General features: G+C 35.5%; 1 protein-coding gene and 1 pseudogene across 1 annotated transcript in view; one reads left to right on the top strand and one right to left on the bottom strand.

The window, feature by feature from the left end:
• DPP10 (dipeptidyl peptidase like 10) overlaps positions 1–23,864 on the bottom strand; it is a 675,810-nt gene that overhangs the window by 343,134 nt on the left and 308,812 nt on the right. The window lies entirely within an intron of this gene.
• On the top strand, positions 19,832–21,592 carry LOC132368374 (mitochondrial import inner membrane translocase subunit Tim17-A-like; annotated as a pseudogene).

The raw sequence follows: 23,864 nt of genomic DNA, 5'->3' as shown, positions 1-23,864 counted from the left end.
TGATTCTTAAACTTTTGAGCCCTGACCTCTCCCGTATGCTGGTTTTATATTTCCAGTTCAAGACATAAATGACTTGCAGATACATAAAACTCAGTAGACTAAAATTAAACTCATTATATTTTTGGCTACACCCTCCCTCAAAGTTCTATATACATATGCTTAAGTTCATTACATCTTCCTATCTCATCTCCTATATAGATGGAGATATATATATACATATATATAGATCTCCTATATAGAGGCTATAAAGCCTCTCATTTGGAAGATTGTTTTAGTTTTTTCAGTGTTCTCTATGCCTCTAGTTTATTCCCATCACATAGTCTAACACATCCTGAACAACACTTTGAATGCTCTCATTTGCTCTGAAAACAATCATAACACTCAGGTTACTCACTCCACGGTTTCAACATGTATTTCCCTACTTATTATCTCCTGATACCCTATAAAAAGTTCTGATCATCTGTTGTTTACAGTTGTCCACACAACTCATACTTCACTCCCACTCTATTTTGCTTATGATGCTCAGTAACCAATGGCCAGGTCCTGTCCAGAATTTCCATCTTTCCCAAAGCATTGTTAGATTCCCGACACTTCTAAAGTCCTCACTCAGTGTCTCTCTTTCTGAGCTCTTCGACCAGTCATTTAATATTTAATCATATAATTTCTTTCAAATAATTTTACTGTCTATTTTTATTTACTTTTCATGTGTTTGTTTTGGGTTTTCAATTACATTAGAAATTCTAGAAAGGCCCTATTTCTTGTTCCTTTCAGAACTGAAACTATCCACACCCACACATCCCACAATCTACATTAACATGAATTTACTATTCAAGTGTCTGCATTAATACGGCTTTAATATTTCAGAAAATTCTTGCCGGTAAGATGAGGTTGCAAATAACTTCATCCCTTTTTTTTTTTCAGGAACTTTCTGAAAACCCATTTATTTGAAAAATAGACTACTCAACTAATGCTCACTGAAGTAAACATCTCTTTCTCAGAACAATACATAACTCAACCAAATGACTGTTTAATATTCAAGAGTCTCTCCCGAACCCTCCCCTCCCTAAATTCACCAATCCTCAACTTTTACAACTGACATTTCAACCAATCCTAATCAATACTACTTCTTGAAAGACCTGTCAAACCAGATCCCCCCCAAACCTCATAAATATCCCTCTTTCACCATTCCCTTTGGGTAATATGCTGCTTATTCTTGGTGAAGAAAGTGATCTTTACAAAAGTAAGCAACAAATTCAGCTGTGCTTCATCATGTTTAACAGGTTATCTCGGTGGTAATTTGGGGGAACTAGTATTAGCAGTTTATAACTTCTATAGTACACAATATGGCACCTATCCCATTGAAAGACCTTAACAAATATTTTTCTCTGGTACAAGATTAAGTCTTTTCACGACATTTATCAATTATATTTTATTTTTCCATTTATAACTTTATTTAGAAATGCATTTAGCACTATTGACAAAGACTCCCTTCTTGACCAAAATTTAGTCAGGCACCTCTGACCCCTCTTCTTCACTAGACCGTGACTGTTCACTGCTAGCAAGAATCCTGCTAAGTCAGCTTAGTGACTACCCTTGATATGTCCTCTTAGAAATTTCCCATCTACTCTGCCTCACACTCTGCTTCTTGGCTATAAATCCCCAGGTATCTTTGCTGTATTTAGAGTTGAGTTTAGTTGTCTTCCCTCTATCACAATAGTCTACCCTCTATTGTAATAGTCTTGAATGAGGTCTTCCTTACTATTTTAACATGTGGCAAAATAATTTTTCTTTAACCCAACCTTACAAACCTAAGTTTAGGTGCACCAAATTTGGCCCAGAGTCATGTTTATTCATTTACATATTGTAGCTGCTTTTGCACTACAATGGCAGATTTTAGTAGCTGCAACACAGAGTATATAGCTCATAAAACCTAAAACATTTACTCTCTGATCCTTTAAAGAAAAATCTGCTGACTTCTGTGTTGGTTGTTTGCTTCATTCAAAGATCATATTTTTTACTTACCATATTTAGAAATGTTAGTTTAGTCACCAATCACTGCAATGTCACTAGAAGAATTACTTTTGGATCCCCAAAATATCTATTTACTTGAAAGAATTTTTGCTTTCCAATCTGGCATGAGAGATATATTTACCTTAAAATGATTTGCATTCCTGGTAAATATTTAGGATAAAGATAGATGTACAAAATAAGTGCATTTTTCTAAAAAATAACCAGAATAAACGCCATCTTCATTTAAAAGTTGTCGTAATTCTAAGTCATCATCATTAATTCATATGGAAATGTCAATCTTATGAATGGAACTTCTGTGATAAACAGCCCTTTCCACTTGATGGCCACTCAACTAAATGATGTTTTTTGATCTGTAGCTAAAATGTGAATAGCAGCAGTTTTCATAGGATCATTTCATTCTTTAGATTATTTGCAAAAAATCACATAAGAGAAAAATTAAACACCACTCTCTAGAATTTCAAATACCTCTACCACCAGAAGATTTGTTTGCACAGCAGTAGCATAAATACCACTTGTAACTGGTTCTTAACTTTCTTCAGTTAAAACCATCAGAAATCACTAGGGCTTTACCAAAGCTTTCTTAACTCCAGACTCATATACTCAACTATCTCTGCTTGAGTGGTCCAGTCTACTGTAGTCAGCAGGCAAAAAGAAGACAAACAGATTCATGCCTTCTCTTCACTGAGCAGCTCATGTGAAATGAACATAAATGTTGGTTGTGTTTCTATGATCTTAAAAGTCTAGAAGTCTACACGGCAGTGACACATACAAAGAATAGATCTTATTTTAAGGTAACATGTAAACTGCAAAATATAAAGAAAAAATAAGAGCCTAGGAAAATATCTAAATCACTCCTCTCTTCTCTAATTTTGTTTTTGTTTTAGCCACTAACTTGTCTCCATGTTTCCTTATTCTGGAAAGATTAATCTGGGCTGATCTCAGCTTCCAAACAAAGATTTGGAGGATGGGCAGGTCACCAGCAATCCTATGCAAGGTAAGTGTTTTCTTATTATGGAGTTCCATTCCTGTAAGGCACCTCACTATATGAGAAGGTACCATCTGGCCCTCACCACATTGCCCTGTGATGATTGTCTGTTGCTATGAGTAATAAACTCTCTTTGTCTCTGATCCAAAGGCTTCATGTTTATATATATATATATATATGTTAGTTGACAAGGAGAGTAAAATCTCAGATCATTCACAGTTACTCATTTACAAGTTATCCTTCCTCAGTTCTAAACACCTCCCCTTTTTCTCTCAAGGTTTTAATTTTAATATTAATTTCTACATCATTAATAATACGGTCTCAAATTGCATAGTGACATTTCATTAACTTAATCATAAATCAAATAATCTTGCACCAAACTTGTAAATTAGAGACTCAAAATTAACATTAACTCTACACATCCAAAACTCTACACATCCAATTTGTGCTTTAATCTTGCAACACTTGTTTAAGTGTTTAAAGTTCTGAAATCCACTATTTAAAGTTCTGAAATCCACTATTTAGATCTATCTGTTATCTATCTATAATATAAAAAGAATATTTTATATATATATATACGTATATATATATATACATATATATATAATTATCTATCTATAATACTTATATCTGTGCAGATTTAGCTACTTGGATCCTTTCTGGCCAGTCCATACACTTTAGTCAATTTCCATTAACAACTGACATTGTTCCACTGACAAACATGTTTACTCTCCAATATATTTGATAAGGCTATTCCTTCTTATCAAGATGCAAAGTCTTGAAATTGGTCTTCCAGTTGAATGGACAGATCAATCTGTTACCTTTCCCTATCTAGTGCCAGCTTATCTTAGGCAGAGTCTCATCCTATGAAAATGTTTTTCTAGTCATGTTTAATATTAGAACATTCAAGATAACAAAAGAAAAAGACATATGTTATCAAAGGCAGTAACTTTTGTTTCTTTTCTGATTTTAAAGTAATATACGTGCAACATAGAAAATTTGTATAATGCCAACATAACAAGGAAAAATAACTATGAAAATTTTAATGTGTTTCCTTACAAACATGCAGTTGAGATCTCAAAGTACATCATGTTTTGTATCCCTTTTTCTTCTCTTAAAATTATAAATTAGGCATTATAGTTATCATTAAAAATTCTCCATTGGCTATTTCAAATGCCTAACACTTTCAGCTCAAACTGACATTATATAAAGAAAAATAAATTAAAACCTGATAGTTGGAAATAAAGAAAAGAAAAAGTGACAACATTTAAAAATAGAATAAAGTAAATGTAGATATTTTAGCCCTGAACATAGTTTTTACAAAGTAGCACTGAGGAATTTTTTTGTTGTACAACTAATTCATACATCTAAACAACAGATGCTGTGACTTTTAAAGTGCATAATGGCATACCTTTATCAATTTCTGCATTTTCAATTAAATCTCTAGAGATTAAAATTGATCACTACGCTCCAAGTAGTATATAACTGAACCATAAGGTAAGACTTAATTGAATAGGAAATTGACTTAGTTGAATAAAATGGAAGTACTGCATTGATTTAAACAGAAAAAATATTGAAATAAGTGACAAAAGTACTGCTTAAAAATTCACATACTGAAAGACAATCAGACTCTGGGGATTATAACAGAAATATAAAATATATTAAAACACTTATAGGATATTTACCAATATAAGAAAACTCTAGTTAGTTCTATGGCTAAGTTTAGTGGACAGAGGCAATAACTTTGGGCAATAATTTTGGTTTTTGAGTTTGGATTAAATCACTTCCCAAGCATATTTAGTTTTTTAGGGTTTTTTTCTTTTTTAAACACTGTTAAAGTTCATTAGAAAAACTCAGTTGATTAAAGAAAAATGCTGATGAGTCCAAGTTGTATAATGGACTTAATCATATTCTGTCATACGCTTAAGATGAAATTTATCTAACTATAAACAGCTATTATACTAATTCATGTTCTTAGGAGAAGACTGATCAAATAAGAACACATGGATAAGTTGTTACTATTTTATATATAAGGGTAGGAATTGGGAGAAGAGTAAAGGATTATTTCTGTTTCAAGTATTGGAAGACCTGACCCAAATGGATTTAAGTCTAAAAAGTATTGTATTGTATGTCTGGCTTCAAGGTACCAGTTGATGCAAGGGCTCAAATGTCATCAGGGCAAGTGTACTATCTTATAGTTTTCTTTCAGATGGCTCCATTCAGACAGGCTTTCCTTTCATGATCCAAATATCACTAGAACCTCATGGCCTCTCACTTTCAAGCCCAACAGGAAAAATTAAGATTCTTTTCCTAGGATACTCAATCAGAGATTCGCTGCTGTCTCTGGTCCTGATTGGGCCAGGTAAACATTCTTGCTCTGCGTGTTAGGGGTATGTGATGTACTAACAGGCACAGGACTAAATCTCATGTCCACTCCTGCTGAGTGTTGGGTATGTGTTGATTTTAAAAAAAGAAATCATTCTGTGGATGCCAGATAAAGGTCAAGTTTGGATAAGTGAAATAGGTAACAGATCTATTATACAGTGTATGTGCATTAATGAAGACTGATTTTATTTATGAAGGGTGTTATTTACAACAAAAACAATGCCTCTCTAAACTTATCATAAAACGGCATTTTATCATGCAGGAAAGTGCAGCACAATTGATTATGTGTGTGTGTGTATGTGTGTGTGAGTAATGGGTACTTTGTAGCAGAAAAATGGGTCCATAAAAGGAACTATATTTTAGTAATTGTTAAAATTCTGAGGAAACTTTCCAGGTTATTTGGGGCCTTGCCGTATTCCCAAGTCACACTTCCCTTAGAGAAAAATGATTTTGTCTGAAAGCATAAGACTTTTTGTGGCCCACTGGGGAAGCTTGCCAGGAGGAATGCGTGGGTTTGCCAGGATGTGTAGTCAGAGATTCATTCTCCTGAGAGGGGAGAAAACATGTTGGCAACAGATCAATCTGAGACTGCTGAGGAGATGCACGTGTATGTCCTGGAAGAATCACAAATCTCCATCAAAGTTTCAACTCTCTTGTTGAGTTGTTAAGAGAGACCAGATTTGCCAAGGAATGGCCTGAAATTACAAATGAGTCTTGCCAATAAGAATAAACTCTAAACATACGATTTAAAATCATTTAGTGGTACCACAGCATTGCGGTGGAAAGGATGCTTTTTATTACTGTGATTCTTTTCCTCAAACCACTGATCTCAACCCCAACTCTGATCAACCAAATCTTGAAACTAAACATCATGGGTAAGTTCAAAGTCCGTCCCTCCACCATGATTCCCTTTCAAGTATATAATTGATATAAATATATAAAATACACGTATATATTGTATATTTATAGTACATGTATGTATATAAGTATACATAGTGTAATATATATTATATAGTACAATATATAAGTATATATAGTGTAATATATATTACATCGTATAATACTATGTTTTATATATATATATACACACACACAGACACATATATATGGAGCATGTTTTAGAGATTTAGGATAAAATCTGACTCTTCTTATTCCTAAGCATTTAATTTTGGGTCTGGTTACATTAGCTATCTGTAATTTACTCTTCTAATTTGAAATAAGAAAAAAACATGTCCCAATTAAGTTGTCTGAATATAAAACACTCCAATGTATGCAAAAAAATGCAATATCTTATACAGCGTATGTGCCCAATGAGTGATCCTGGCTTTGTTGATGATGGAGGTAGCAAAGCTGATTATGATGATTTAACTAGCATTTTAAAAAATAATTCTTCACTCGACCTATATTCCATCCTTATCAGATACTGTCATTAATCATTAAAAAGTGCACATACTCTTTCTAAAAGGAAATATTCAAATTTCCTTATTTACCACATTACTTAGAATAGAACTGAGTATACAGTTGGTGTTTATGTGTCTCATTGAATTAATTTCTAAATCTTTCCATTTTGTGCATTGTAAAATCACCATATACATTTGATGAGAACTAGGCAAGAAGAATAGAAGGAAGTTCCAAGGGTTAATTATTCACTCAATAATATAAGAAATAAAATGATATTAAGATCTAAAGCCAATGATAAAGGAAACCAACTAATATCATAAACTAATAAATAGATTAGAAAATGTGATATACAGCAGAACATTATTTGTCAATAAAGGAGCTGATGATACATGCTACAAGAGGGATGAAGCTTGGAAACAATCGAACTGAAGAAAGCAAATCTAAAAGAGCCAGATGTTATATAATTCAATGTATAGGAAATGTCCAAGTAGGAAAACGCATAGAAATAGAAAGTAGATTAGTGGTTGCCAGGGGAGAAGGGGAAAGGGAAAAGGGAAATGACTGCTAATGAGTATGGGGGGCAGTGAAAATATTTTGGAAATAGATAGGGGCGATGGTTGGACAATTCTATGAATATATTAAAAAACAATAATTGTATACTTTAAAGGGGTGCATTTTATGGTACATGAATTTTATCTCAATAAAGTTGTTATTAAAAGGTAAATAAATCAGAAAAAATGTAAAGACCAAAGAAGAGACGGCTGAGATGCCAAAAGTTTAAAATATACATTTTTAGATTTATTTTGGCTTTAAAAACAAAACTGTTGGTAGAATAGAAAAAAAATATATGCGTGCTATGTTTTACCTGGTATTTGTTCCCACTATTTGAAATAAAGCTAAATTCTTCAGCATCTTTGAAACAAAAATGGTTTGTTTCTGCGTTATGGTTGCTATCTATAATTCATCTTCTCCTTTACTTTGAACCTTCTCAACCTCACCTCTGTTAATGCAGGGATCTACACACAGTAGATCGTGAGTAAACTATGAATATTTAACATTAGTCATACAGATATATGAGTACCTAATTGCTTTATCAGTAATTTTCACAGATTGTTTCTATAAAAGGAGTCCTAAAAATAATGTTGCCAATCAAATTGGCTCTAAAATATTTTGAAGAGCTGGAAGGAACCAAGGAGGTCATCTTGTCTAATCTCTTCATTTTCTCAAAAATAAAGCCACAGGAAGTTAGGGGAAAACACTGAGAAATTAGCAATTAAATTCCTGGATGAGGATTCCAAATCCAGTCCAATTTCTGCAACACTGGCTGTCTGTTAACTAATAACTGATGCTTATACTGGTTTCTTAAGCTGACCCTTCAGTCTGTGTATTCTTTTCTTTCCACTCAGCCTCCAGGCTTCAAGAACCTTCTTTATGAAGCTAGGAGAGTGACTACTAAGTCATAAATAAGTCAAGGGTGAGCAATACCTTAGTTATGCTGTGGCATAAGGCATCTTCCCTACTACTGTTTCCGAGATGGCCTCAGTTAGTCTGTTGAGGGGGCCACAAGGGTAATAGTGCTACATCTGCTGCTTGGGGTAAGCGCACTGATGATAGAATTACTATGGGAATATGTGGATCATGAAGAGCCTTTTGGACAAATATTTCCACATTTTATCTTCTAACACTGACACAATCAATGGGTCACATTTCTCATCTTACTAAAGAAACTCGAGTTTTCTTAAATTCTCTATTCCTTGCCATTCCTCCAAATATGATTTTTTTAATACTCCACATCATTCAAGCCACCTGTTTGCACAGATGGCAGCTTGCTTGCTTACTTTTATACAAGAGCTAAAGATCTAGGCCTGACAAAACACAAGAGTCAACTGTCACTTTGCTTTGTTTCTCCAAGTTTAAAGTGAGTTAAAGAATCAGAGAGAACAGATGTCTCTCCTTAAGCATTTTATTTCACCTTTTTTGTCTCCCATGATCTTTTAGAAAACATGATATACCTTGCATTGAAAATTATGTTTCTGCTTCAAAAAGATGAAACTGCCTGTCCCTCTTCCTAATATGACATTATAGACATCATTAAGCAGATAAGAGCCACATCTGTAAATCCTACCCCACTTCACCTGCATTTCACCCTCATAACATTTGCTCTGGGGCACAGCTGGAAGCAAAAAATACGACAAACTAGTATGTAATTTGTCTACAGATGAGATATAATATAGAAAACACGCACTATTTTTTGTCCTTATCAAGTATTCTGATAAACAATTAACAAAATAATACACACAATTTTTCAATGTATTGTTAGAATAATCAAACAACTACTTAAGTGTTTACCATGTTCCTTGGAAATATGAAGGGGAGAAAATGGCAACTAAAATTTAGTTAGTAAGATAAAATAAAGTTATGTGGCATATTAAAACACAACATTTATTAACTTCCACAATAAGAAAGGAATTTTATTAGGCATTTATACTTATTTAATTCTCACAGTAATGGCTCTTGTTACATTAGAGAAAATTGAGCCTCAGGGAACTTAGTTAACGGGACCTAACATTAGACGATTAAGAGAATGGTGGGGTCAGAATTCTGATGGGGGACAGATTTTAAGTACAATTTGTCAATGAGAGTTGAAATAGCTGCTCCAGAAGATGCTACTACCTGATCTCCAACCCCTTCCGCACACAACCTGCCCAGTGCTGGCTGGTGTCCTGAACACAGACGCAGGAGTTGAAGGGGTAACTCCTGAAAGCCCTTGCAATGTCCCATTATGGGAAGTAACTGAGATCTGAACATGGCAAAATCAGGAGCAGATGCCTCCATGTCTGTTCTGTAGGGTGCTTCTCTCAGCTTTATCAGTGTCAGCTATCAGAATCTGGTCAGAAACCAAGGGAGCGTCTGGCTAACAATGGAGCTAGTCCCAGCTTGACTGGTGCAGGCAGACCCACCTCTGAAGCTCAGCAAGGATGGAGTGGTAACCTCTAAAGGGTAGAAAGGAGACCATGATAATGGAGGAAGCTTAACCAAGTCCTCCTACTCTTACACTAGACCCCATGTCATCATATCAAAGATTAATACATGTGTGTTTTTACTTAAAAAGTAATTATGTTCTTTTTTCAATTTTTTATTATGTTAAAATACTCATAAAATTTACCACCTTTATAAGGGTACAGTCAGAAGTATTAAGTACATTCATATCAGTGTGCAATCATTACCACTATCCATCTCCAGAACCCTGTTTTCATCTTGCAAAACTGAAATTCTATATCCATTAAGCAGTAACTCACTAATCCCTCTTCCTTCAGTCCCTGGCAATCACCATTCTACTTTCTGTCTCTATGATTTCCACTACTCATATAAGGGGGATCATACAGTATTGGTCTTTTTGTGACTGGTTTATTTTACTTAGCATAATGACTTCAAGATTCATTCAAGTTCTAGCTAATGCCAGAGTCTCCTTCCTTTTTAGATAAATACTACTTCATTGCATGTACATAGCATTCATCGGTGGGAACTTGAAATGTTTCCATGTTTTAGCAATTGTGAATAATACTGCTATGAACACAGATGTACAAATATCTTTTCAAGACTCTGCTTGCAATTCTTTTGGTGATATACCCAGAAGTGGAATTTCTGGATCGTACGGTAATTCTATGTTTAATTTTTTAAGGAACCTCCATACTGTTTTCCACAGTGACTGTACAATTTCACATTCCCACTACTAGTGCACAAGGATTCCAATTTCTCCACATCTTTGCCAACTCTCATTATTTTCTGAGTTTGTTTGCTTGCTTGTTTTGTTTTGTTTTGTACAGAAACCATCCTAATGCATGTGAGATGATATCGCATTGTGGTTTTGACTTGCATGTCCATGTCCTTAGTGTTTAGTGATTTTGTGCATCTTTTCACGTGCTTATTGACAATTTGTATACCTTAGAAAAGTGTCTACTCAAGTTCTTTGCCCATTTTTGAATCTGGTTGTTTGGTGTTTTTGTGCTTGACTTAGGAGTTCTTTAAACATTCTGGATATCCCTTATCAGATATACGATTTTCAAATATTTTCTCCAATTCTGTGGGCTGCCTATTACTCGGTTGATAGTGTCTTTTGATGTACATTTAAAATTTTTTTCATGAAGCCCAATTTGTCTATTTTTCCTTTTGTTCATCTGTGATTTTGGTGTCATACACAAAAAATCATTGCCAAATCCAATGTTGTGAAGATTTTGTACTGTTTTCTTCTAAGACTTTTATAGTGTTAAGTTTTCAATTTAGGTCATGGTTCCATTCTGAGTTATGAACTAGTGTACATCAACATATACATTTACCTAACACCATATACAATTTTTGTATATGGTGTTAGGTAAATGTCCAACTTCAATATTTTGCATGTTGATATCCAGTTTTCCCAGCATCATTTGTCAAAAAAATTGTCCTTTCTCCAATGAATATTTCTGCACTCTTGCCAAAAATCATTTGATCATACATGTTAAGGTTTATTTATGGATTCTCTATTCTATTCCATTGTTATATATGTCTGTCTTTATGCCAGTACTACACTGTTTTGATTATTGTAGCTTTGTAGTAAGTTTTGAAATCAGGAAATTTGAGTCTTCCAAATTTGTTCCCTTGTCCTGGACTCTTTTGGCTATTCATGGTCCCTTTTCATTCCGTATGAAATTTAGGATGGTTTTTTCTCTTCTGCAAAAAACATTGCTGGGATTTTAGTAAGGATTTCATTGAATCTATAGATTACTTTGAGTAGTACTTACATCTTAATAAGTCTTCCAATCCATAAATATGGTACATCTTTCCATTTATTCATATTTTCTTTAAGGATTCATGCTATTTCTTCTTTAAAGTCTGGTAGAATTGACCATTGAAGCATTTAGATCCAGGGCTTTTCTTTGTTAGGAGATTTTTGATTACTGGTTCAATCTTCTTACTAGTTATAGCTCTATTCAGATTTTTAATTTCTTCATCATTTATTAATGGTAGGTTTTATGTTTCTAGGAATTTATACATTTCATCTAGGTTATCGAATTTGTTGATGTACACTAACTAGTTCATAGTACTCTCTTAAATCCTTTTTTATTTCTGTAGAACCACTAGTAATGTCCCCACTTTCATTTTGATTTTAGTGATTTGAATATTTTCTCTATCTTTCTCTCTATTTCTTTCTAAATAGTCCATCTATTTAAAGGTTTGTCCTTTTTTTTATTCTGACTGTGCCTCGTGGCATGAGGGATCTTGTTTCCCAAACCAGGGATCGAACCCATACCCCCTGCAGTGGAAGCATGAAGTCTTAACTGCTGGACCGCCAGAGAAATCCCTAAAACTTTGTCCATTTTGTTGATCTTTTAGAAGAATAAACTTTTGGTTTCACTGGGGTTTTTTCTACTTTTTTTCTATTATTTATTTTGTTTTTCTCTGCTCTTTTATGATTTCCTTCCTTCTTCTAGCTTTGGTTTTAGTTTTTTCTTCTTTTTCTAGTTCATTAAGTTATAAAATTAGGTTGTTGATCTGAAAGCTTTCTTTTTTCTTAATGTAACTGCTGATATTTATAAACTTCTCCCCTAGCACTGCTTTCACTGCATCCAATATATTTAGAGGCATGCTGTGTTCTCATTTTCATTTATATCTAAGTATATTTTACTTTCCCTTGTGATTTCTGCCTTGATCCATTAATTTTTAAACAGTGTGTTGTCTCATTTCCACAAATTTGTGAATTTTCCAGTGTTTCTTCTGTTACTGATTTTTAACTTTATCCCATTGTGATCAGAGAAGATACTTTGTATCATATCTACATTTTAAAATCCACTGAGACTAAATTTGTGACCTAACAAATTTACGTTTGTTCTCTTTGAATAGGCCATACTTTTTAAGCCTTTTTAGTTTTTGTTGAAAATTGTTCATTTAAATGTAGTAGTGTGGTAACTCTGGAAACCAGATTCTCCTCCTTCCTCAGGGTTTTCTGTTTTTTTATTTTTTATTTTTTGTTTTTGATTGCTGTAGGCTGTTTCTGTGCTGAAGATCACTGAGGTATAAGCTTATGGGTTTTCAGGTCTTTTTTGATTCTGTGCTTTTCCCTAGGCATGTGTAGTGACTTTCTAATTGCCCTATATATGCAGTTGATTTTAAATGTATCAGTCTTCGAAGTCTGGCTCCCGAAAGGAGAAAAAGAATAAAAAGAGGGAGAGGGCAGGGGTGGAAGGTGCTAGCCCTTTAAATATCACTAGAAGTCACTTCAGCCAAAAGGAGAGGACCTTACAACAGTGGGGCTAGGTATAACAACAATGACCACCACCTCTTTCTCTGCACCTCTGTGATCAGAAACAACAATCAGCAAATAGAACACTGGTCTCCAAAGGAAGATAGGGTGCTTTTTGTCCACTCTGGCTCCTGCAAGCTTCTCCTGGAACATGTGCACTGCCTCTTTTCCCAGATTGAGGTGTGAGGGAGGGGTAACTGGTACTGTACTAAGAGTTGAAATTGACTGTTATCTGCAATTTGCTATCCAAACCCTCCCCTTGGAAGTTATAAACCTTCAACAGACTCCAGAGTTTCAAAAGAGTTATATCAGACAGATTCTGCCAGTACAATTGTTGTCTAGGTAGGGAGATAAATTCCTACCTAGACCCATCTTTGAAGAATCCTTCCCCTGTATTTATGACTTAAATGGTAACACAACTTACTTTAGAAATTAATGAAAATATTAAAAAGGAAATTAAAATTCTATGAGTTCTTGTGATCGTTTGCTTTATGTGTCACCTTGACTGGGCAAAGGGATTCCCAAATAGGTGGTAGAACATTTTTTCTTGGTGTGGCTGTGAGGATGTTTCCGGAAGAGATTAGCATTTGAGAAAGACTGAGTAAAGAAGCTCACTAATGTAGGTGGTAGTATCCATTCAAATGGGGGTCTGAATAGAACAAAAAGGCAAGAGAAGAGTGAATTTGCTCTTTTTGCTTGAGTTGGGGCAATTCTTTTCCTACCCTCAGACATCAGTGGTCCTGTGGCACTTTGGACTCAGACTGAATGAAACCCATTAGTTTTCCTGGTTCTCCAGCTTGCAGATGAAAGATTGTGGGCCTTCTTGACTTCCATCACTGTATGAGCCAATTTCTATAATAAATTAACCTCCCTCTCTCTCTTTCTCTCTCCCTCTCCATCCTTCCCTCCCTCCTTCTCTCTCCTTCTCCCTCTAGATAGATACATAGATAGATAGAGAGACAGATGTTAGAGAGAGAGAGAGAGAGAGAGAGAGAGATAGATAGATAGATAGATAGGAAGAAAATTGGTCTTGTATCTCTAGAAAACCCTGACAAAGATAATACAATTAGCTTTTTTTTTTATATTAAGCATTTTAAATCAGACTGGATAAACTTTTGTATACCAGTTTTAACCCTAATGATAGAAAAGGTTATGCTAGATTCTTTCATATTATTTTTCATTTTTTAATGGCTGCAAAATATTCCTTTATGCAACATGCATCGAATTATTAAATTTTTATTTCTGTACTGTTGATGATGACATTTCTTTGCAGTAGCAGAAATAGATTCTGAAACTTCATTAAATGTTGTATATCATCAAGATTTCCACCTTCAGATTGTTACCCAAGATTTTTCAGAAATAGAATTTCATAGTATTTGTATTTCTTTTGCATAATTTTTGATTGTTTATAAGTTTAATGTCTGTATTTTAATCGTCATGTTTAAATTTCTTAAAAGTAATACACATTTTTAATGCAGTTATTAATAAACTGGAGGTGGAAAGAGTTCCCTGGACCCCGTTTTCTGTAGGATTGATAGAGTTTTTTTAGAGGTATATATCACAACGTGTATATCTTTTAAATAGAAAAGAACAAAGAAATGTTATATTTATCTACAGATAAATCCAATTCCCTTTTATTGAGGGCCCTAGCTCAACTCCTGGCACAGTGCTAGAAAGCTTTCTTGCTTAAGCCTCCTTGCTGGCTGGGAAAAGCACCTGTGGCCCTCAGGTTGGCCCTCTCCCAGCATTTCCCAAAGTGCCACAATTACCACTTTTCAAACACTCATCAGAATTCCCATCAGATTCCCTGAGAATAAGAGATCTCCTCCAAATGTCAGTAAATGAAACCAATTCACAGAAAGATTAAAAGATATGCTGTATTTCAAAATATGCTTCAAAGACTCTAACACAAATTTCACTAAAACTGATCCATCAGCAAAAAGTTATGAGATTGTTAAACAAAGCTAAATATATTTGACTGTTTACATTTACTGTAGTGATATTCAGATATTTTACTATGATGAAATATTTCACAAAACCTCAATTGTGATTATTTCCACCATATTTTTTCTTTTTTTCTAGTAATGGGGGGATATACTAAAATTTTATAAAAATGATGGTGCACTACTCTTGGGGCATATTGTGAACTATAATTTGTATTTATTGAAAGAGGTGTGTTAGCTCCTTGAAGACACTCCATATTTAATAACTATATTTGTATAAACCAAATTAAACAATTACTAATGTGAGGGGTCACTATGTTCAAAGGTCATGGTTGAGGTATTGCTGTTTCTTATGCTTCCAGAATCTCTGTGGTTGAATTCCTAAGAAGCCAAATCCATGTGGTCTCTGGTGCCTTTTTTTAATTCCTGCCCCCATGGGTTGAACACATTAGAGCCTGGCTGAGAGGCAAGAGGATACTTATGGCTTCTCACTCTCTTCTCTTTTATATAAAATATTTGCTTTAGTTTTTAGAGCAGCATGGTGTTAAAATTTACACTTTTAAGGAAAGGAAAGTTTTCACTTAAACTTTGAAAGAAATCTAAATGCCCTATTACAATTGAAGAAAGAATTTCACTTTTGTGGTTATGGACATTCAGTGAATAATAGAGCAGTGTCTGTTTATAATTAATAGTTCCTTGTGTAATGATGTACCTGATGTTACAAAATATAAAGAATGCTGGATAATGACAGGATTTAGCCATTCCTGGGTTCAAGGACTTAATATCATTTCAAATCACCCTGAATATCAATTCTACTCCTAACAAAAATTTCAACCCCTATAGACACATCCAAAAGTCCCGGGTTCTTACTGAGCCTGTAGCCCATCAGTAGGATGCTCTCTCTCTTTTGCCCATAATAGTTTTATGACAGAGTCAATGATAGGCCAACCTCTAAACATTGCTAGATAATATTCATATACACAGACACACACACACACACACAGCTGCAGTCCTGTATATAAAGTATCACGGGAAAATGACCATTTTCCATATCTCACAAAAAGAAACAGTACCCTGAAACAGCATTAAATAGTTAATTCAGCTTGATAAAATCTTCGCAATCTAAGTAAACATAAAGTTAACTGATTTCTAGAGTGTTGCCTAAAACTGCACTTTTTATGCTCCTACAATATTCTCCATGGCAGTTAGCCAGAGACAACCTTTGGAAGACTGAAAACTCATCCTGGAGCTATTGAAGTTTACTCTTGCCCATTCTGAAAAATTGGCTGATATTGATAACTGTTATAAAAAAAGTTTACCCCATGAGCCTCATAGGCTGCCAAGAATGTAATTGAGCTGAAATGGAAGGCTGGTATTAAGCTTGTATCTGGTTCTGAGTCAAGGAGCCCTCACTCTTTGACTAGCATCAAGGGAAGCTTCTTTCATTTGAGGAGAACAGATGGAACGATTTGACTATAGTAGAGTTCATTTTGAGAAACTGTCCCAGCTTGTCCAAACTGATGGCAAGTTGGATCGGATTTCAAATAAATAAATAAATATCTGTAGGAGTTGAGGTTACTACCCCTGGCTCAAAAAAATCAGATTAGAAAGTATTTATTAGGTATCTACAATGCATGAGGCATGATTCCACTCATGATTTTACCAAACATGATGATACAATGTTAATTCTGACACCCCTTTTTCACTAAACAGTTGTAACAAAACACAGTATTCTATAATAATTTAAAAATTGTGACACTTTTAGACCATGTTTTCATTTATTATTTTATAATACGATTTTAGTGAAATTCAGCATTTACATACATTCTTAAAATGGAACCTTATGTATATCCTGTTGCCCTGAAAGATACAACTGTCTTCCTGGATGTCATCTCAATTTTCTCTCATGATCTGCTCAAGAGTGGCAAATGTATGCATTTGGTCGTTTATTTTGAATCTCTTGAAATTTCAACTTAACAATGTACTTCAGCAACAAAATTCAATAAATATTCATTAAGTTTGTACTATATATCAGGAAATACCTATTCTATGTGCTAGAGATACAAAACATCCTCACTCATTAAGGAGTTCAGAGTTCAATGGGGGATACAGGCAAATAAAACTATTTCCATACAAAGAGTACAGTACTGTGATTAAGAGTAAAGACTTGTGTTATCAACTAAAGGTAGAAATTAGCCACATGTACTTTAAAACACTAGCCCAAATTGAGATATCCTGTAAGTATAAAATACACACCGCATTTTGAAGACTTCGTATAAAAAATATAAAATACCTCATTTTTAATACTAATTTTTAATACTGTACTGATTATACTTGAAATGTTATTTGGGATATATTGTATTAAACAAAATGTATTAACACAACTAATCTCACCAGTTTCTTTTTACTCTTTCAATGTATTCTTTAGAAAATTTATGAATTTATGTCACATTTGTAACTCAGATTTCTATTGGACAGTGCCGGTTTGTATACTGATGCTAGACCTTTTGTCTTCAAAACTCATTGTATCACGTACTAGCTGTAAGACCTTAGGCAAGTACTAGTTTGTTTGCTTGTTTTTTGCTTCAGTTTCCTCATGTATAAGAAGAGGCTGATAACAATTATAGTTGTTTACTCAATAGGGTTGTTGGGATAGTAAGTGAATCAAAACATCTAAAAGGTGACTATTATTAAATATGTAAGCATTAAGTAGGCACATAGAAAGAGTACCTATCTCAGGCCAGAAGAAGTAAACTCAAAGAAGAATTCCAAAAAGAAAAAAATAATAATAATGGTTTCACTAAACCTTCAAAGAATGTCAGAAAGCTATTCTATTGTAATAGGAGGATAAGAGTATTTCCAAGAATAGGGACAACATAAATAAAGTCATAAAACTTGAAAGAACCAAGGTCCATTCCAGGAACTGAAAGTGGTTTTCAACGTGTAGGACTGCAGACTTCTTTGAAGCCACGGTGGGAAGAGAGACTGAAGAGGTGAGAAAAGCCATGTAAATACACTGCCCAATACTATTTTAAAGAATTTATGAAATTAGGAATCCCCTCTATAAAATTAACCATATTGTTTTAGGAGAGTCAAAGGAGATACACAAAGAGAAGAAATGAAATGGGAATAAGTGATGTCATGAAGGAGATTACTAAGATACTAATAAAAGAATTTCTGAGTAGTAAGGCGTATTACTTCCCCACTCTAACCCTTAAGGCAGGATGCTTTTGATAGCTATCCAGTTATCCTTTTCTACTAATTGAGCCTATTAAGCCAACAAGCCTCTAAAGCTTGTACTCATTTAATACACCCGCTGTAAGCTAGGTTATGAAAATAAATTTTGGATTTTGTAAATTGGGCATGCCCACCAAAATAAATATTAATGCTCAGATTCTATTACGGTAATGGATAGACACCAACACTCATAGGTTCTTTATAACTTATAAGGACAAAACAGAGTCAGAGAGATCTACCTCCCAGGTGAAAGAGAAAAAGTTGAAAGCTGTCAGGAAAAGGTTCCTTTTGTATTAGAGGTATAGGTAGTGTTAAAAGGTAAACTGAGGCACATAAAATTTTTTCAAAGGTTTATTTACGCAAGCCGATGCAAACTGGACAGCACCAAACCAAAAATGGTTAGGAGCTCCCTGATGACAGAAGCTAGGGAAAAGGTTTTCATAGAGAAGGTGCAGAAGAAAAACAAACACGTTATTCGATTGGCTATACTTAAGCAGTTGCCCTGTTTGGAAAAGAGGGCTACTTGTGATCGGTTGTTCTTTTGGGGTTTTTTTCGGATTCTGGTGCACTGATTCTGGCTTAGGTTTTGGTTTGCTTAGTAGGCTGCCGAGGCATTAGAGCCACCTCAGGCTAACAGCCTCCTTGTTTAATTAATTTTATTGTAGTTACAATGATATATCATAAGGGCATTAAAATAATAAGACAGGAGGCTCTTCTGGAAGGAATTATGGTGGATTAAATTTTAAATATGTTGAATAAGGTAACATTATCAAAAAGTGAAATGAACAAATATATGTATATATACTATATACTAAATTTGTGATAGGATAACCTATAACAATTAGCAACCAGCAATAGTATCTGAAATAGCTTTTAATTTTGATTGCATCACTTTGTTTTCTCCCTTAGTAAGATTCACTGCTTCGTCCTCAATGTCTTAAACAGCTAGATACAAACAGCAGGGCTATGCCAACATTCTACGACAGTACCAAAGTGCACATTTCCAGTTGATGATATAGCAGTAGGTACCCACCCTAAATATCTCTCCGGTATTGTGTTATTAGCATATGTCTCGAAGTTTGCTATGTCCACCTCTTTGTCACACCCCATCACAGTGTTGAATGTGTCACTGGAAAACCAGCAGTTTTGTCCTTATGTAAGGCACACTCTGTCTCTCATGACAGTAGTGTCGTCCTGTACAGTCTCATTAACAGACTATATTTATCAGTTGTTCATGGCTCAACATTACAAACTCCTTCCACGTATGTGTTTTCTTTATGTAAGAAAATGGTACCTAGCGTCCTTCAGGTTTAGAAATTAGTGACACTATCAATATTAATTTTGAAAAGCATAAAATTTTAGCTAAGACTGAGATGCATCTTCAGATGAGTAAGAACTAAAAAGGAAAGAAAAATGTTACAGTAAGTAAATATTACACTAAATCATCTCTAATATTATTTCAGGACTTAAGCTCCTAGGGGGCTATATTTTTACTGACCATTTATTAAATTGCAAACCTAACTGAGACTGTTTGGAGAAGAGAGCGTGGAAAACCACATTTTGAAAACAATGAGTGATATCAAGAAGGAAGTAGAAATGGCCTCAGTGTTGGGAGAACGTATCAGGGAAATGCTCAAGCAAACAGTGATGGAACGTGACAGAGCTATTAAAATCCAAATCCACACAAACATACGAATTGTTTCTCATCTGGACACAGCTTCTTCTTCTACTCTGAACTTCAATTACAATGAATGGGCTTCAACCCTCTCAACTGGTGCCCAGTGAGAGAGGCATGTTTATGCTCTCAAACGTTTGGGCCATCCACTTGTTCATATGCTATGGTTTGATGCCCAGGTTTCTTTCTGTGCCATGAAATCCTGGTCCAGGATGAAACTGGAAAAAGATGGTGCAGTGACAGGATGATAAATGAGGTTCACCACGATGAAAGGTTGGGTTGTCGTCTTGTATTCTTGGCAACAGAAACAGATTTACCAACACGTCTGCCCCAAAACACATGCTTCTATAAAGTTTTAAAATCAAGCAGCTAAGGGAATTCTCTGGCAGTCCAGTGGTTAAGACTCTGGGCTTTCACTGCTGAGGGCACGGGTTCAATCCCTGGTTGGGGAACTAAGATCCTGCTAACTGCACAGTGCGGCCGAAAAATTTAAAAATTTAATAAAATAAAATCAAGCAGCTAATAACCACATTATATCAAAGGACTAACAGGCAAATCCTCTCTTTTTGTTTGTGCATAGATACCCAAATTCAAAGTTCTTCTTTAGGATGGGGGACTTGTATAGATAAGGATTCTGTTTGTTTGTTGCAATGCTAAACAAATTCATATTCTGAAAATTCCAAATTAAAGTACACATTAGGGTGCAACAATTCTGTTCAGTGAGGGTTCTTTCCCTTCAAACAAGATTTGTCACATTTTAAAATTGAATTTATCCAATGCATATAAAATGCAATAAAATGTACAGACCTTAACTGATATCTAAAAGTTTAAGGATCTGTCTTTTAAGTAAAACCTAGAGCTAACTTTTCTTTAAAAGTAATTTCAGTGTGATTGTAGAACTTTTGAAAGGATATTAATTCTTTGAACGGAGATAAAATTAAAGTCAAAAAGGTTTTAGTCACAGTAATAGAGAGGCAGCACCTTCTAACTAGCAGACCTTTAAAACTGACTATGGGCTAAAATCACAAAGTACAAAACAGCAACCAGTAAATCTGTCATGTGGTTTCTTCATCTTAGTCAGATACCAAATTGTCATCTAAAATTTAATCAACAATGTCCTTAGATTAAACTGAATTTGAAAAATTATTTTGACCATGGAGTCAAGGTACAAGAGTATGTGTGCGAATTGTGGATGACTGCGGTGGGGCCTTTAAGATGAGAACCATAGGTGATGGTAATCAAAGGTTTTTGCAGTTCTCCAGTGGGAGTAAACCACAGACTAGGAAGGAGTTTGACAGCTATTAAAACCAGGGCTCTGCAGTTGAGAGGTAGCTTCGCTGTTTCGGGAAGGTCTGTTTTCCATGACTGACTGCAGTATGGTTCAAGTCGGAGGGAAAGAAGATCCCTGGAACTCCATCATGAGCGGTGCCTTAACAGGAGCCATACTGGCAGCAAGAAACAGACCAGTGGCCATGGTTGGGTCAGCTGCGATGGGTGACATTCTCTGTGCTTTAATTGAAGGAGCTGGTGTCTCCTTGACAAGATTTGCCTCTGCCCAATTTCCCAATTATCCTCCATTTGCTGAAGACCCCTTGCAGCGGCCTTCGGCCCAGTTACCACCCTCACCTTTTGGAGACTATGGACAATATCAATAGGACTTCTTTCCCAGGATTTCTTTAACGGAGTGAGGAAAGGATTTCAGACTGTTTTTCAAACCATAGGTGGGACAACTATGGCCAAACAGACTATGAAGAGACATTTAGCATCTTCTTCTATTTAAAGGAACATGGGGGTGGGGGTTCCTAAAAGATAATACATTTATTTATTCATACTTGGATTGCATTTGTGATGAAATAAATGTCTAAAATCTTTCAAAGGAAATACAATAAGTGCTAGGAAGATGAAGGACCTAATGGCAAGCAGCAATGAAGCATGACCATCATTCCCTTGTGGACTCCTCTGCCTGGTTTTCTTCTGTTAGTCAAACAATAAAAAAAACTCCTGGACATTGCTCTTTAAAAAACAAACAAACAAACAAACTTACTTTAGAATAATTTTAATTTGAAAATAGATTTAGTCTTTCCTTATGCCCTTCTAATTTAAAACAAAATAAATTTACATTTCTTTTTTCTTTACATAATTTTCTTGATTCTCCTCCTTCTTTAAATTCTTCCAACATCCACTGAGCAGAACTGGAACACAGCATTCAGATAAGGCCCTGATTCTGCTGTCTCAGTTTATGTTTATAATCTCTCCTGATTGCTAAGGGTTACAGTCTTTGTTTCACAAGGCTCTGCCTGGGTACAAATTGTTCTACATAATGACACTTACAACAGAAGTCAAAAGTAAACACTCAAGTGTCATTATTCAATAATCATTTTTAAAATTGCATTAAAAATGTCTTGTGTTCTTCAGTTTGCCACATTAAAATGCAGGCAGTCCAGTTCAATAAATCCCAGAAGAATAGTGAGTATCAGAATCTAGTCTCGGTAGAGGGACGTGCACTCACTCCCTCTTGCGAGAGCAGCAGAATCACAACTAGCTGCTGAACAATCACTGACAGGAAGACACTGGAACTCACCAAAAAAGCTACTCCACATCCAAAGACAAAGGAGAAGCCACAATGAGATGGTAGGAGGGGCGCAATCACAATAAAATCAAATCCCATAACCGTTGGGTGGGTCACTCACAAACTGAAGAACAAGTATACCACAGAAGTCCACCCACTGGAGGGAAGGTTCTGAGCCCTATGTCAGGCTTCCCAACCTGGGGGTCCAGCAACGGGAGAAGGAGTTACCAGAGAATCAGACTTTGAAGGCTAGTGGGATTTGATTGCAGGACTTTGACAGGACAGGGGGAAACAGAGACTCCATGCTTAAAGGGTACACACAAAGTAGTGTGCACATCAGGACCCAGGAGAAGGAGCAGTGACCCCATAGAAGACTGAACCAGACGTACCTGCTGGTGTTGAAGGGTCTCCTGCAGAGGTGGGGGGCAGCTGTGGCTCACAGTGGGGACAAGGACACTGGCAGCAGAAGTTCTGGGAAGTACTCCTTGGCATGAGCCCTCCTGAGTCCACCATTAGCCCCAGCAAAGAGCCTGTAGGCTCCAGTGCTGGGTAGCCTCATTCCAAACAACCAGTAGGAAGCGAACTCAGCCTCACCCAGGAGACAAACACATTAAAGTTTTACTGAGCTCTGCTCACCAAAGCAACACCCAGCTCTACCAACCACCAGTCCCTCACATCAGGAAGCTTGCACAACCCTCTTACATAGCCTCATCCACCAGAGGGCAGGCAGCAGAAGAAAGAAGAACTACAATCCTGCAGCCTGTGGAATGAAAACCACATTCACAGAAAGATAGACAAAATGAAAAGTCAGAGGAATATGTACCAGGTGAAAGAGCAAAATAAAACCCCAGAAAAACAACTAAAAGAAGTGGAGATAGGCAACATTCCAGAAAAAGAATTCAGAATAATGATAGTGAAGATGATCCAGGACCTCGGAAAAAGAATGGAGGCAAAGATCGAGAAGATGCAAGATATGTTTAACAAAGACCTAGAAGACTTAAAGAACAAATAAACAGAGATGAACAGTACAATAACTGAAATGAAAAATACACTAGATGGAATCAATAGCAGAATAACTGAGGCAGAAGAACAGATAAATGACCTGGAAAACAGAATGGTGGAAATCACTGCTGTGGAACAGAATAAAGAAACAAGAATGAAAAGAAATGAAAACAGCCTAAACGACCTCTGGGACAACATTAAATGCACCAACATTCACATTATAGGGGTCCCAGAAGGAGAAGAGAGAGAAAGGACCCAAGAAAATATTTGAACAGATTATAGTTGAAAACGTCTCTAACATGGGAAAGGAAATAGCCACCCAAGTCCAGGAAGCTCAGAGAGTCCCAGGCAGGATA

Source organism: Balaenoptera ricei, chromosome 7 (genome assembly GCF_028023285.1).
Source record: "Balaenoptera ricei isolate mBalRic1 chromosome 7, mBalRic1.hap2, whole genome shotgun sequence".
Lineage (NCBI taxonomy): Eukaryota > Metazoa > Chordata > Mammalia > Artiodactyla > Balaenopteridae > Balaenoptera > Balaenoptera ricei.
This window is presented reverse-complemented; position numbering and strand designations above follow the sequence as displayed.